Here is a 14,527-nt window from a genome sequence, read left to right as displayed (position 1 = left end):
TTAGTTGCTTCACTGGTATCTTTACTGTACTAATAATGAAAATCTCTTAAGTTTCATAAGATTTGTCCAAGAAGGGATTTTTCCAATGAAAGGAAATTCTAACATTGATGTGTACTCAAGAAGTAGCATTATATAATCGTAAAGTTCCAAGTGATCTTAAAGGCCATTTTTTCTACCTCTTTCCTTCCCTGTAGGATGCACTCTACCTTATCATTCCAGCCTGTGCTAGAAAAATGCTATTGATGGAGAGATCACTACCTCCCAAGCAGTCCACTCGGTATTTGAACCACTCCAATGCCTGCCTTTGAACAACTCTAACTGTTTTTATTCATCTAAATTTACTTTTCAATACTTCTTCGTTATTGGTACCAATTCTACTCTCAGGAGCAGTGAAGAATACGCTTGATTCCTCTTTGACAAGACATCACCAAGTGTTTGAGTATTCTTCTCCACCGTGGTACCCTTCCCTGCCTCTCTCCCACCAATCATACATATGTGTACACATATACCTGTTCTTTTCTGGATTATATAGTTCACTTCCCTTCTGTTCCTTCTTTTGTTGAGTTATATTTCAACAACCTTAGGCAAATAATTGTCTTTAACTCTTTTAAATTATTATTTTAAATAATCTAAGTCTAACTCCAAATAACACTATACCACTTCCCATATATAGTACAGGTACCTTAAAACAGAGTATTCTCTCACTTTCTTCTATCCCTTATGACAATGCTGTCATTCATTTCACTTATCCATATGCCAAACATTGTTGCTTTAAACAGTTTTATTTTAGATCAATTAAGAATAAGAAAATTTAAAATTGCTATGGTTTGAATGTTTGTGTCCTCTCCAAAATTCATACTGAAACTTAAATCCCCATTGCAACAGTATTAAGAGTGGGTGCATGTAGGAGGTGATTAGGCCATGAAGGCTCTGCCAACAGAGCCCTGATAATAGACAGATGAGCAGGGAAAAAGGCATACAAATTTATCAACATGTACATGAACACAGACATCCTGCAAATATGAGACTCAAAAAAGAGTAAGATGACTGAAGTTTTAATACTATCCTGAGGCTGTAGAAAGAATAGGGCCTTGGGGTTTCTCAGGGGAGGTGGTGACACAGGTTATGGAAGAGGGAGAGGAAGGAAGCATGGCTAGAAAAGGCTATGTAGTTATGTAGATTAAAATCTCCCAGGTATGATTCATGGACTTCCGACAGTAAAGAAAGAAAAAGAAAAAAAGAAAAAAAATCTCCCAGGCAATCTCGGAACTGTCCTCAAAGAATAGATGATAGCCAGTGGTAAAAGTTTCCCTGTCAGACATTTAAAAGTGTCAGACTTTTAGTCTCTTTTTCCTCTGAGCTAATCTTTCCTAGATCTAGGTAAGGCCAGTAAGGAGGGCCTCAGATAAAGTCTGATTGCATCCATTCTTTACTCCATTGATGTAGATTTCCTCTATGGATGCATGTTTCCCCCACAAAAGGACAACTTTTCAAAGCTATTCCTATGTCTGCAGCCCCTCTGAATAGCCATATTGAAATATGCCAAAGAAGTATATTTTGGAGTGGCATACTTTGGTTTTCTTCACAAAGATCAGGCCCTCATGAAATGCTGAAACTGCCAGTACCTTGATCTTGGATTTACCAGCCTCCAGAACTGTGAGAAATAAATTTCCATTATTTATAAATCACCCAGTTTGTGGTATTTTGTTATAGCAGCAAGAATGGACTAAGACAAAGATATTATTTTACATTCATTTGTCTTTCCCTGATACCCTTCCTTTCTTTACATATCATTTCTAACCCATATCATTTTCTTCTCCCTGAAGTTCTTATAACATTTCTTGAAGGACAAGTCTGCTGGTGATGAATTCCTAGTTTTTGTTTGTGTGAGAAAGTCTTTTTTACTCCTTCACTATTGATGGATAATTTTGCTGGGTATAGAATTCTAGGTTGATGTCACCTTCTTTTAGCACTTTAAATATTTCACTCCACTTTCTTCTTGCTTGCATGTTTTCTAACAAGAAGTCTGTCATAAGTCTTATCCATGTTCTTCTATAAATAAGTTTTTTAATTATTTATTTTTTTAGCCTCTGGCTTCTTTCAAGATTTTCTTTTCATATTTTGTTGACTTCAGATTGAATCTTATATGCCTAAATGTAGGGTTTTGTGTTTTTTGTTTTTTTTTTTCTTTTTTGGTGTTATCTGAGTTTTCTGGATATGTGGTTTGGTGTCTGTCATTAATTTTGGAAATTTCTTAGCCATTATTATTTCAAATATTTCTTCTATTATGTTCTCTCCCTTTCTGGTATTCCAGTTACACATGTTACACCTTGAAATTATCTCATAGTTATTAGATGTTCTGTACTGTTTTTGTTTTTCTTCATCCTGTTTTTTCTTTGCATTACAATTTGGGAAGTTTCTAGTGATACATTGCAGGGAACACTCAGAGATGAGCAACTCAAAAGGGTGGTTAAAACTTGGGCTTATAAAGTATCTTAACAAAAGAACAATAATTTTTTGAGAAGTGACAAGGCAAAAGAAAAGGACTTTGTGTTTCTAGGGAAGTAAATTGTGGGAAGGTAAATATATGGGGGAGCTAATGGTAAATAATGGCTAGTTAGTAAAATTTGTTATGTAGATTCTTTTGGGCTAACACAGTTAGAGAGTTGTTTCTGGTGATTAACTTTTATTCTTCCTGGTAGAGAGAAAAGGGGGGATGCCTTCACAAACTATGTCTTGCTTTTATGCAAATAGGGAGAAGGCAGAGAGCTTTTCTTGTATCTGCTTCTTCTCATTGCCTTCAGCTCAAAATAAAATGATGAATGACTAAGAGAGAGAAAGCACATCAAACTTAAGCAACTGTAAAAAGAGATTGTTTTCATGTTCATGAGAGCCCATACCAGCCTCCTGTAGCCCCTGGTCATGTCCTCTCCTAGAAATTAAGAAATAAATATGAATGCAAGAACCATCACCATGGTTATTAACAGTAGATTTCCCTATATTTGTTTTTTAAATTGACAACGATCTATGGCCCCAAATATGCCTGGACTAACTTTCTCTTTTATTTGCTCTTCTGTGGCAATCAAGACAAATATACCATCCTCATTTTAATCTTCCTAAAACCCAGTCATCAACAATACACTTTGTTGCCCAAACACCTTGAAGAATCCTCTTTTTCCCACAGGAAGGAACCTACACTCTATAAACAGGCCCTTGATACACTCTTATGGGAATTCTGTGCCAGCCAAACTCTTTGTTCTTTGAATATGTCTAATTCTATGCCTTATTCTGCATTAGTCTTTCTGTCCAGAATTCTTTCACTGACAATTTTCCACTTATCCAAGTCCTATTCTTCCTTCACTTAATTCACATATTACATCCTTTATAATCACTTTCTCACCAAGCCAGCCCACAATGATCAGTCTATCTTTGAAAGTGCATAGCACTGTTGTCTGTGCCATTCATTCATAATTGAGCACCTTATCTGTAAATAAGAAAAATTTATTATCTTTATATAAAACTTTCTGTGTAAGGGAGGAAAAAATTATTTTTTTTCTCTACTCATTTTAGGTTCATTGGCTGGATCCTATAAATTAGACTAACAAAAGACAGATTAACAAGAGAAAAATAAACAGAAGTTTATTTAACATATGCATTAAGCATATACAGATAGTACTTAGAAATATTAATACTTATGCAGAAAAAAATCATTGAATGAATTAATTTTCTTGCTTTTGTATCTCTTATAGTTTACCCTAAAGCTACTTGGAGTGTTATAAAAATCATGTCATAGCTAGAATGTCTCTTTATATACTCCCTGGAAAGACAATAAAGAATATTTGTACAAGTTGTGGCAATAAGATGGTTTCTTGGTTTCAGGTACAAAATAGAAATATGAAGTATATGGGCTACTGGTTATTCAGATATTCTTTGTTGCAAGTTCAAGAAAAAATAATTACAACCTGAATGTTTGATATCTATATTATTTTAATTAGTTGAACAGATTTTAATTGCCTGATAGTCTTTATTCATTCAGTAGGAAGCATAGAAACACTGCTTCTATACACAATGATTCAAATAAGAAGACAAAATAGAGTTCAGGACATACTACCCAAAATATGGCACATTGGCAATTGAGGAAACAGGAGAAGGAGGGAGGTCTTTCTCTGCCCTTTTCCTACTTTTCTCCCCTGAAACAGGCCATAAAAGAATTCTCTGACCTTCCTCTCTGAATTGGTCAGAGACACTCATTCCAGAGGTATCTTCCCTACACCTAGAAGAAAGGAACAATCCTTTTCTTGAAGACACAGAAATACCAAGAAGAATCTGAACAAATAGGCCTTGCTGAGTTCCCCCTAGTTTATTGCCATTAGATCAAATATTTTTGTTCTCCATCATACTTCTGCATGACTGTCCATAAAAATATACAAGTTTATATGTTGCATTGGGTTTTCATTTTCTTGTGAAGGTTTTTGTGCCACATTAAACTTAAATAAATGTATATGCTTTTCTGTTATTGATCTGTCTTTTGTTATAGGTATTTCAGACATAAATCTTGTGATAGGTAAGGAAAAATACTACTTTTTCTCTCCTATAGTACCTTTGAATGTATGTATTGTAGAACAGAGGCTGGTTGGGATTGTTGCTAAAAGAGGAATTTAGGAAATATATTTTAGGCCATTTGGTGAGCAGTAACACATCTGCCTGCCCCAGTCTAACCATTAAACCCCTGTAAAGAACCTACATTATTTGTAACTAAGCTATTTTCAATTTAAAAAATTATTAAACAAATGTCACCAAGTCCAAGATGATACCTCTGATGAAATAGCACTAAAAGCTACACTCCAGACTTCAGACTTCAAAAGAGCTCTTTTTCTCACAGCAATAAGAAACATTTCTATACACAGCCTTTTAGCACCCTGTATATTTCCTAGTACTTCATAGATCCTCAAAGTTAATTGAACATGCACTCTCTAATTATCCAATTTCTGCATGAAGTATGTCTCAATTAAGGGATTCCTGCGACCTATGGACCTGCAGGCATTTAGCATGCTCTTTGGTGAAGTGCTTCCTCTCTGAGTGATTAGCAATAATGAGTTCTACTGTCTCAAGAGCACAGGGACTCCCCTTTTAGGCCTCCAATTGTACTGATGGTTTGCCACCCTACCCCCACCCCATAATATTTTCTGTCTGAAATGGAAAATGTCTACTTCCCAGCAGAGCTTAAGATGTAAATCCAAATTTAGTTCCTGTGAGTCAGAGTCAGATGCAAGCCCCGTATTTTTCTTTAAAGGACTGGAGACAGTCTGAATAACTTTGAGTTTATTTTGAGTCCAATGGTTCTCAGATTTGCCGGTGAATAAGAATTGATGGAAGACCTTATAAGTACAAATTCCTGGACTCCACTTGCAGAGTTTGTGCTTCCTTCAGTCGGGGGAGGAGCTCAGGAATTTGCACATTTAACAAGTACCCCCAACAGATTCATTTGCAGACATTTTGAGCAACAGGACAGCTCATCACTGAGTATGGTTTGTATGGAGCTTAACAAGGTGACCAGTACATGACCATTCCCACATGTAATACAGTTATCCTTCAGTATCCACGGGAGATTGGTCCGGGACCCTTAAACAAAGGGTATACCCAAATCAGGGATACTCAAGTCCTCTATTGGGCCCTCCATGTCCCAGGATTCAACTAACCACAGATGAAAAGTCAGCCCTCCATATCCACAGGTTCCAACTTTACTATAACTATACTTTGAATGTAGCTGCTGGGGAAGCTTTCTCCCTCCTGCTTCTCTCTCTCTCTCTCTTTGTTTTCCATAGACAATGCCTAAAGGTTAGTGAGAACACTTGAAAAGGTAGAATATTGATATATCAGTAGAATTCTGATAAAATAGATTACATTGAATAGGTGTCGGAATGAGGAGCTTAATTTTTTTAACTTTAAGGATTCCCCCAAAAGATTACATTTTTCATTTAGCTCATTATTTACAGATACTGCAGCCCAGTGAAGTTGTTTGCAATTTGCTGCAGCTCATACATAAATGAGCTAGTTCCTAGTCCATTTTTGTTTCCACCATACCATAAGATCTATATGTCACTCTTAATTTTAAGTTTTTATTATGACCAAAGTCACTGAGTTATTCTAGCCTACTGCTGGCATTTTAGACAGCAAGGATAAAAAAGTAATATAATCATGAGCTTAGAAAAAAGTAAAATGCCAGTATTCCACCAAATAGATTAGTAATTATACTAGCAGAAATAAAGGACAGACATGGCTTCAGGGGGTCCTTTTGATCTGTTCTTCATGGTGGAAAAAAAACCCTAACGTGTTCATACATGATTCTCAGTGACTTCTAGAAACTGCCTTTGTCACTGAAATACAGAGCAACCACAAAGTAACGAGAATCAGACACTTTTGTTCTTGTAGTAGCTGTTTCATGTCATTTACAAATTCAGACCATTGAAACTGTCAAAGTAATTTAGGGACAAAGTGGTCAGTTTCAAACTCCAGTGTTCTTTCCTTTTAGGAACTAACACCATAACCTAACAAAAATACATTTAAAAAAATAGCCACGGCATTTATTTTTCATTTTCCATTTTACAAGGTACCACATACATATGTCACTGCAGTAGCTTATATGGATAGCTGTTAATAAGTATTTCACTTCTCACCAGAACCTTACATCTTTTTCTCCAATTAAAAATAAATACCTATTAAAGTAAACCATTTTCTCAGTCTTTCTTACTAACTCTCCCCTGATTAAAAAAAGGTGATGTTAGCTTTATTTTTAGTGTTCATCGAATTTTGTGCACAGTTTATGCACCTAAAAAGTTGTAAGAATATTTGAGGTTATTTCACAAAAAATTAGAAATTCTCTTGAGGTAATTGTTTATTGGCTTTAGCTAGAGAAAATTGGAATAATTTAATTCACTACAAAGAAGTTCTGGAGATGAGATAATTTACCATTATTAAATGATTTGAACCCAGGCGCCGTCCCATTCTGTTCAGAGAAAAATAGTCAGAGCTTTCAAATATAATTGATCTGAATAGGGACAAGACATTGTTATTTTTCAAAAGCACCCAGCAGATCTAATGCACAGTTACATAGAGAGTCACTAGCTTAGACAAATAGGAGCCGCACACTGAGTAGGGCACCTTGCCTCTGGCCAAGATGAGGGTTCTGATAGCCAGGGATGGGTGAAATGGCTTTTGCTACAAGGACACAGAGGTCTCATTAAAAGTTGAAAAATAATTTTTCATTTAAATTTAAGCCGGAAAGGATAGATTCTTTAAAAAACACAAAAAGACTGGATTATAGAAAATGCACCCCCGTAAGCACACTATATATTTTTTCCTATTTGACAGGCTAAGAAATCAAAAGTAGGTATCTAATCTTATTCAAGATTAGAGGGTTTAGTCAGAATCAGGATTGCACTTTGCCGTCCCAAATGCTTTCGTTTCGTGTTGTTCTTACAGAACCCGCTGCCTTCTTTGTGTACCTTTTTGGTGTTTATCATGCTCAGATCTGTTGTACAGTCAGCTGTGCACATGGCAGGGCCTGCCACAGGAAGATGAGCCCTTGGAATGTGGAGGCAGTGCTGTTGGTCCTGCATCTCCCCAAGGAGCCTGCACCCTGCCTGCCTATTATATGCAGAAATGAGAGGGCTGCCTCTCGGAGGGGTAGAATGGGTAACAAGAACAGGCAGAGAGGAAGGGCCCTGAGCATGAAATCAGACCTCAGCTCTAGTTCCTAGCTCCGCTGCCTATTAGGGGGTGATTTGGGATGCTACTGACCTTCAGTTTCTTGTTGAAAAATGGGAAAGCTATATCCCATACTTTCCTCTTAACGTCCTCATGCGGATCAAGTGCAACCATTGAAGAACAGGAATTGATAGTAGGAAAATGTGTGCTCTCTTTGATTCTGATGCTATTCGCTTCTGTGACTATGCTTGCTTTTAGTTGTTTAATAAATATAGTTAATCAGAATGAAAAACAGAGATAAGAACAAAGGTAACTCCATGATAGGCTAGGCTTCCTGGATGTGAGAAGCCTAGTTCTGCTTCTGTATATATGGCTTGCTGGCTTGGTGTTTAGCGTATGGCAGGCTTCACTAAAGTAAAGGAAAACAAAGCCCCGGGGAGGTAACCGCAAGTTACTTCCTGATAAAGGGCTGGAGAGTCCAGGTGCCTTCCAACCAACTAAGTAGGTAAGAAGAGCAAGACATGATCAGCGCATGAACGGCTTGTGCAGGGCGTGTGTTCCCAGTATCGCTTGTAACCAAAAACTAGAAGGTATGCAACAACAGACCTCCCTCCCCGTCGGAGACCCTCCTCTTCCCCTGGATGACGTTAACTACAACTGGCGCCAGCGTGAAAAGCCCGAAGCTTAGAGTCAACAAACCAGAAGCCAACACGATCAGCCACTTCTAAAAAAAGAACAAATAAACTGAAGGGGGATGATGTGCAGACTAGTGTGTTGTGTGCAGACTAACGTGTCGTGTACAGACTAACGTGTCATGTGCAGACTAACGTGTCATGTGAAAACTAGCATACAGAAAAGTATAAAAGCTTAACCTTTACCCCAGGGCGGGGTCCTAGTTCCTGGAGAGGCCACTGTGTTGGTGCTCTGGAATTTGGACCCTGGCCTGGGCTAGTCAATAAACTCCTTTGCCTTTTTGCAGCCTCAGTGACTCTGCCTCTCTGTTCCTGGGGCCAAGGGGAACCGGATCTAACACCATAAAAAACAAAACAGTTTGTGGATTAGCAGCTACTTAAAAAACATAAATAATGGGAGGTGAAATGGAGTAGTCAGTGGAAAGAGAAATAAGCGTGGGATCTAAAGGTCTGGTTCTGGTGCTGGCTTGATCACTTATTTTGGTTCTATGTTTGTATCATTCAATTTTTCTGAGCCTCAGTTTCCTCATTCTAGGATGAGAATATTTATACCTGGCATGCCTACTCAAATGAATCTACTCACTATATCAAAATAGAGTTAGTTAGCATTTAATTTCAGGCCAGGCATGAGGGATACAGCCCTGAATAAGATAACTGTGGCCCTGGCATGGTGGAACTTACAGCCCAGTAAAAAAGATAATGGATATAAAACTACTTTGTACAGTGTTATGCAAATGTGTGGTATTAGCTTTATTATTAATGTTACAAAATAATAGAAAGACAATCTAGACAAACTTAAAAAATCAACCATTTATCTCATCCTGTGGTTCCAAATGTTCTAAATATAAATAAAACTCTAAGCAGTTTCTGAATTGATGTCCACAGAATACAGGAGCTCGGCTTTAAAAAGCTGGATTAGCTTGTGTTTTCCAGATAGCATATATGATTACCTAATATGTATATACATATATATATAAAATATATACATATATGAAAATTTCTAGCAGAGGATTTCAAATGTTTAAGAGTAGATATGATGATACCAATCAGATTCTCCAAGTATATAATTGAATACTGGCTACCATGAGGTCTTAGGAGGAATTCCACTACTGTTTTTGGGCCATTGAGATACCAAGTAAGGAATTCCTTGTCATTTTAGTACATGTAGTTAATTCTCTCATGTCCTGATAGGCTGTGTCAGAGGGCATAATGCTAACGCTGGGGAGATTGTGGTTGACGATAGTTTGTAGACTATGAGGAATGGGCCCATTATATCCGGGAAGGGTTTTGTCTTAAATAGTTTTATTTATTTATTTATTTTTAATATTTATTTATTTATTTATTTTCAAGACAGGTCTCACTGTTGCCCAGGCTAATGTGCAGCTTATGGCTCACTGCAGCTTCCAAATCCTGGGCTCAAGCGATCCTCCTGTCTCAGCCTTCTTAGCAGCTGTGATTACAGGCAGATGCTACCACTCCTGGCTAATTTTTATTTTTTTTTATTTTTTTTTATTTCATCTTATTGTTATGGGGGATACAGAATTGCAGGTTACATACGTTGCCCATGTACCGCCTTTCCCCCCAAGTCAAAGCTCCAGGCGTGTCCGTTCCCCAGGTAGTGCGCGTTGCACCCATCATGTAGGTATATGTCCCTCCCCCCCACTCCCCCTTCCCGAGTCAGCACCTTCAAGTGTTACCATTCCCCAAATGGTGTGCAATGCACTCATTGTGTAGGCATACCCCCATCCCCTCCCCCGCCCCCCACCTCAGTCTGATATCCGATTAGTGTCGTTCCCAGATGTGTATTTAGGTGATGTTCAGGGAAACCAATTTTCTGGTGAGTACATGTGATGCTTGTTTTTCCATTCTTGGGATACTTCACTTAATATAATGGGTTCCAACTCTCTCCAGGAGAACCATAGAGATGTAGTATCTTCATGATTCCTTATAGCCGAGTAATATTCCATGGTATACATATACCACAGCTTACTAATCCAATCATGTATTGATGGGCATTTGGGTTGTTTCCATATCTTTGCGATTGTGAATTGTGCTGCTATAAACATTCGGGTACATATGTCTTTATTACAGAATGATCTTTTTTCCTTTGGGTAGATGACCAATAATGGGATTGCTGGATCGAATGGCAGGTCTACATGAATCTGTTTAAGATACCTCCATAATGCTTTCCACAGGGGTTGCACTAGTTTGCAGTCCCACCAGCAGTGTATGAGTGTTCCTGTCTCTCCACATCCACGCCAACATGTGTTGTTTTGGGATTTTTTGATAAACGCCATTCTCACTGGGGTTAAGTGATATCTCATTGTGGTTTTGATTTGCATTTCTCTGATGATTAGGGATGTTGAGCATTTTTTCATATGTTTGTTAGCCATTCTTATATCTTCTTTCGCGAAGTTTCTATTCATGTCATTTGCCCACTTTTTGATAGGGTTGCTTGATTTTTTTCTTGCTGATTTTCCTGAGTTCTAAATAGATTCTTGTTATCAGTCCTTTACCTGATGTGTAGTATGCAAAAATTTTTTCCCATTCTGTAGGTGGTCTGTTTATTCTCGTGACTGTTTCTTTGGCTGTGCAGAAGCTTTTTAATTTAATCATGTCCCATTCATTTATTATTGTTGCTGCTGTGATGGCCTTAGGGGTCTTCTTCATAAATTCTTTGCCTAGGCCAATGTCTGTAAGAGTCTTTCCTACATTTTCTTCTAGAATTCTGATTGTATCACGCCTAAGGTTTAAGTCTGTTATCCACCGTGATTTGATTTTTGCGAGAGGTGAAAGCTGTGGGTCCTGTTTCAGTCTTCTACAAGTGGCTAACCAATTCTCCCAGCACCATTTATTGAATAGGGATTCTTGTCCCCAGAGTATATTCTTTCCCGCTTTGTCAAAAATTAGGTGACTATATGAGGATGGTTCTATATTTGGATTTTCTGTTGTGTTCCACTGGTCTGTGTGCCTGAACTTGTGCCAGTACCAGGCTGTTTTAAGAACCACAACCTTGTAAATAGTTTTATTTAATTTAATATTTAAAATAAGGGACAAAGCTGTGGTAGGTTTTGGCTTCTTCAAAATAATTTAAATTATATTTTTATTTATATTATTTTTCTTCTCAGTATGTTCTGTCCCTCTGATATCATACAAAATTAACTTTCTAATTCTGTTTATTACATCTTTAAGTAAACTTAATTTATGTAAAATAGTCTAAAATAAAAGGCAAAGTATGCACGTTTAACAGGTAACTTCTTTTAAAAAAATATTCTTTTCCTTTTTAAAGACTGGGGTCTCACTATGTTGCCCAGGCTAATCTCAAACTCCTAGGCTAAAATGATCTTCTCACCTCAGCCTCCCAAATAGCTGGGACTACAGGTGCACACCACTGTACCTGGGCCCTCAACAGACAACTTCTATTTTTTATACAGTCTTCCTTTTTGTTCTTTCTTATTGATATTACTGTAACTACAATAAAAACATACTTGCCTTTATATATGCCATTGGGTGAAGCTTCACAACCACTTAACGTTCTAGTGAAAACGCTGAAACTCATCCTCTGAGAAGTGAATGATGATCACCTAAGCTGTAAAACACTCAGACATGGAAATGCCAACACTGGAGGAGAGCTCTAGGTAGCTGTTGATTTGACTGCCCTATCACTCAGATGGCTTTTCCCATGGAGATGTCTTTGCATCTGGCAGATTAAGCTCCTTCTCCCTGGGCAGCAGGAGACCAATTCTCTAATTAGAACCTTGTTAGGCTGTCAAAAGCAGAGGCCCTAGTTGGGGGTAGGTGTCCCTTTGGCACCAGCTGTGAGGGGATGACATTTGCATCCATGTACTGTGTTCAGCACTGCACTTGAAAGCAAACCTCTTCAACAACTTTCAAGTTATTGTGTACAACATCACATTTAAGTCCTGCCTGGTGCTTCCAAAGGCACTGCTGTGTTTTGAATGTGATCTCTTTCACATGAAGTTTATTTTTGGGTCATTGAGGAAATCAGTGCTCAGAAACTCTATAAAGCCCTTGGTGTTTTCATCCCCGGCTTTAGAAGTCATTGGCCTGATACTATCCTATATAATATAAATGTCTCTCACAGTGGGAAGCTTCAAAGGCAGATGCTCACAAAAGAGTAAGGGGAAAAAAAAACCTCACGAAACAATTCCTACTTAAACTGCAACCTTGATACAGATCATTTAACCAAGTGCGATCAGAGTTAGGAGAGTGCAGTATTTTCCTGGCAAAATTAGTTTTAGATTGTTGGGGTTTTTTTTTTTGTTTGTTTGTTTGTTTTGTTTCCTTTAACCCAAATCTCATTTCCCCATCACCTTTCCACAAACTCTCTAATGAAGTAATGGCTCTGAGACCTAACTAGCCTCTGGGTAGTGTTTGGCCAAGGAAACTCCTATAAAGGCTCTTCGCTATTTTCTGTGCTGTGCTTTGGGCCCTGGTTTATTGCCGTCTCTCCAGCACCTGGAACAGTGTAGTATATATTAGACACTTGTTAAATATTAGTTAATTTCATGAATACATATGACCTTTCTGTATAAACTGAAGATTTGCAGCCAGGAAGAACAAAGTTATCCACTTTATCTAACTTGGGTGATTTGCATTTCTGAGGACCCATAGTCTTGCTGTGATAACTGCTAGTTCATTAGGTTTCTGACCTTCCCAAGATGAATACCCTCAGAGGTAGCTCCTTGAGATAAAACTTGTAAACCAATAATAACGTGACAAAACCTTGTAGGAACTTAGAGAGAGCGTGACCTTTGTAGGGAGGAGAAGATAATGAAAAGTTTTAAAGTATGACTGGTTTACCAGGTGAAGATAAAGAGGGCATCATTCTTAGAGGGAACAGCACATTGCAAAGGAAACCAGGCATAAATGAACAAAGCATTTGGAGGATGGTGAGGCATGGAGAAGGGTGGATAGGAAATCAGGCCGGTAATATTGGCTGGGTCACTGTGGAGGACCGTGCTGTGAATCACGAATGTTGTTTTAGGTACTGGGAAGGAAGCTATAGAAGAATTGTTGGAATCATGGTGATAAAATCAGATTTTGCGCAATTTCTCTGTAATCTCTAAGAGGGCTGGGAATGAGAGGCAGGTGACTGATGGACCTCAGTGTCCCAGTTAACAAGGACACACAATCTGGCCACACAGAGGAAACTTATTAGCAGCTTATTTGCCCCCCACAGAGGACACTTGGGTCATTATTTTAGCGATATATGAGGCAATGTTTGGTTTGGGGCTATAAAGGTGACTAAAATGGAAAGGCAAATAATTGTAAAATGAATAAAGACATAGGCTCTGCCTTCAAGGGGCTTACGGTTTAGTTGGGAGAGAGACTTGTAAGCAGCTCCTTATCAGACACTCGTAGAAACAAGTGCAATAAATAGTATAGAAGAATCTCATTTCTATATTATCCCCTTTCTTTAATGGGAAATAGGCAGCTATTTCTCAATCTGCCACAGAAGATGTCTCAGCTAGGGCCACCCAGGTGATTGTGAAGCATGATCCAGGTAAATTGGCAAGGAGCTGACAGTTGCATTTAGCAAAAGTCAGACAGTACAATAGCAGGCACTCTGGCTAGGGCAGGCAGTAGTAAATGCTACTGAGTGTGGGAAGCCAGTCCCTTCTCTCTGTGAGGGTATTTTCTCCTTACAGCTGCCAAGATAGCATCCTTTCTAACTTCCAGATGAAAAGTTGCCAATTTTGGATCTTTACATTTAGGATTTTATTTAGCCACATTCCACAAGAGGAATGTTGCTCGTGAGAGGAAATTTCTGAAGAATCTAGTGATTTAGGGATGTCACATCCTACGGTGGTTAGTTGCACAACTTGATGTGAAATGAGCAGTCTGATCTACTTAGATAAAACTATGGGATGGCTATGTTCTTTTTGACATGAGAATTTTCAGGATCTTCAGGCCAAATAACTAATATAAAGGCAATCTTTGTGAAGAGTTAAATGGCTGAGAATAGTTATTGCAAATCAGAGAGAGTGGAGACTAACATTTATGAGGGCTATCCCGGGAAACCAAGCCCTAGAGCAGGACGAATGGCCAGAGAGGGATACTGCGGTAATTGATAGCCAGTTGGTGGATGGGGATGTCAATAAGAC

Source organism: Eulemur rufifrons, chromosome 3 (genome assembly GCF_041146395.1).
Source record: "Eulemur rufifrons isolate Redbay chromosome 3, OSU_ERuf_1, whole genome shotgun sequence".
NCBI classification, from domain to species: Eukaryota; Metazoa; Chordata; class Mammalia; order Primates; family Lemuridae; genus Eulemur; species Eulemur rufifrons.
This window is presented reverse-complemented; position numbering follows the sequence as displayed.